Below are 2,912 nucleotides of genomic sequence, written 5' to 3'. Positions count from 1 at the left end.
ACTCCCTGCGGCCCTGGTCCCTGCCAGCATCACACTGCCCCTCACACTGCCCAAGTCTTAAACTGCAGCAAGTCAACCGCATCAGAATAAATGAAAGCCTTAAAGTATTTTAATAATTTATGATGATCATAATAATCCCAGATTTAAATAGTGCATATAGCCAAGAAAAACAAAACACTTCACAATTTTAATTCTCTCACCTGGAAACAGAAAACCAAAGCACTTTGGCAAGACTAAAGTGACAGCCACTGGCTCAGATGCTTTGTAAAGGACAAGTGGATATGTGGGCTGGGGTGAGGGCTCAGCCATTCCGAGTGCTTACTGCTCTCGCAGAGGACGGGAGTTCAGTCCCCAGCACCCACATCAGGCCACTCCCGACTGCCTGTAATCCCAGAAGCTCTGACACCCTCCCTGGCCTCCACAGGCACCTTCGCTCACATGCACAAACACACGTGTACACATATGGACATGTTCAAAACACAAAGCAGGTGGTGGCAGAGGCATACACCTTTAATCTTGGTGCTTGGGAGGCAGAGGCAGGCAGATTTTTTTCACTCTGAGCCATCCCCACAGCCCCTTATTTGTTTGGTGGGAGGGGAGGTGTTGTTTGAGTTGAGCGTTCAGCCGGAACCACCAGCTCCCTCCTGCTTGATCCAGAAATTCCCATTCTCTCCCCCCCCACCCCGCTCTCAAAGTAAAGGCACCAAGATGTCCCGTTCTGCATTCTTGGCAGCTGTGGCAGTTCCTCCCCTGAAGCTGCCAGCAACCCAAGACCCCACCTAAATCCATCTGTCAGCTTTTGACCATACTTGGGCACAAACCCAGCTTGTGCCATCAACCCCTCACCTACAGGGTACATAAGCTCTCTGCTTTAGTTCAGGTGTGTGACTTCTCCGGTCTGATCTCTGGGGCTGGAGGACTCACCTGGGAGTTGCTTTACTCAAATAAACCTGTTCTTTTGCTTTTTTCAATTTGGTTTGATCTGGCTTACGGCATCGGCAAAGAAACCTTTTATCGGGTTACAGAAAACCTATTTATGAGGTCTTGTGCAGCATGGGTTGACCTTGAACTTTTATATAGCTGAGGCTGACCTTGAACTCCTGATCCTCCTGCCTCTACCCCTTAGTGCCAGGATTACCCAGGCTTGCACACTACGCTTGGCTTTTTCTAGAATTTTAAAGGATGGAAGATAGCAACTTCTTCCTAGTGTGATAAACTAACCCCCAGGCTGGGCCGTGGACTAGACTGGTGCAGAAAAGAGGCCAGTCATTTCCACACACAAAGGAAACGGGGCATCTTTGCACATAAAAGGGCAGATGGGAAGGCTGGGGTGTGGCTCAGTGAGTTGGTGCGTATCACACAAATGTGGGGACTTGAGTTTGTTCCTAGAAGCCATGCAAAAGCATACACCGAGGCAAGCATCCATTGTCTCAGGCCTGGGGAGGCAGTGACAAGGAGATGCCTGGAGCTTCCTCACCAGATGACCTGGTGAGCTCCGTGTTCAGTGAGAGATTCTGTCTCAAAACTTAAAGGGAAGGGACTGGAGGGTTGACTCAAGGGTAAGATCACTGGCTCTTAACTGGGATTTGATTCCCAGCACCCCCATGGCAGCTCACCCCAGTCAACAGTCAACTCCAGTTCCAAGGGGATCGAATGCCTTTCTGGCCTCCTCAGGTACCACATGCAAACAGTGCACAGACATGCATGCAGTTAAGACATCCATCCATACACATAAAATAAACATTAAAAGATCTTTTTAAAAAGTGGTAGAGAATGCCAGGTGGTGGTGGCACATGCCTTCAATCCCAACTTGTGGAGACAGAAGCAGGTGGATTTCTATGAGTTTGAGACCAACCTGGTCTACAGAGCGAGTTCCAGGACAGCTAAGGCTACACAAAGAATCCCTGTCTCAAAAAACAAAACCAAACAAAAAGTGGAAAGGTATAGAAAACACCAAATATGTACCCCTAGCTCTGTACACTGTATACATGCATGTGCACACACATGTATATGTACCTTCATGGGCACACACAAGCATGTGCATACACATTCATGTACACAAAGAGAAGGGAGAGAGGGAGGGTGTCTGAGCTCTTAGCCTGTGGTTCTGTCTTCCTTGCTGCTACCGATTTAGTCACAGGCCCCTTACATTAGGCCTCTTGTGTGTTAGTTGCATTGATGTCATATTACAGTACCCAGACCACACAACTTACGGGGGGAAAGAATTTTGTCTCAAAGAGTTCAGTCTGTCATGGTGGTAGTTCAATCCACACACAGTGGCCAGGAAGTAGAAAGCAAGACAGGAGTGTAGCCAGGTATAATATACCCTGCAGGGCCCGCCCCTGTTGATCTCTTTGCTTCATCTAGGCTCTGTCCCCTAATGTTTGCAGAACCTCATAAAACAGCACCACCAGCTGCAGAGCAAACATTCCAAACCTGAGCAACTAGGGGGTTCCTTAAATTAAACCTTAACTTTGGGGATTAGCTTAGGCTAATAAAAACAAGACTCTAGGGACTGAAGAGATTGCCATGCAAGTGTGAGGATCTGAGTTCTAATCCCTGGCATCCACATAAAAGCCTAGTGGCAGCACTGGAGGGGGAAGAGGCAATGGGATCCCAGGGAGCTGCCAAGCTAGGAAAGTGGAGAGTGATAAAGATACACAAAGTCAACCTCTGTGCTCCACTGAAACACAGAGACAAGCGCCCACACACACACACACACACACACACACACACATACACACACAGTGCATGAGCAATTCTACGGGAATCTACTTAGCAAGGGGAAATGCACTCTATAGTTTGTCTCTCATCCGAAAAGGAAGTCCAAGATGGGAAAGGAGCTAAGGAGTTCCATCTCTGAACTCCTTCAAGGGAGTGCCTTCCCCAGTGACCTGGCACCAATTTCTCCT

Source organism: Myodes glareolus, chromosome 2, assembly GCF_982192425.1.
Source record: "Myodes glareolus chromosome 2, mMyoGla1.1, whole genome shotgun sequence".
NCBI lineage: Eukaryota > Metazoa > Chordata > Mammalia > Rodentia > Cricetidae > Myodes > Myodes glareolus.
The sequence above is the reverse complement of the archived record's forward strand: the minus strand, read 5'-3'. Positions refer to the sequence as shown.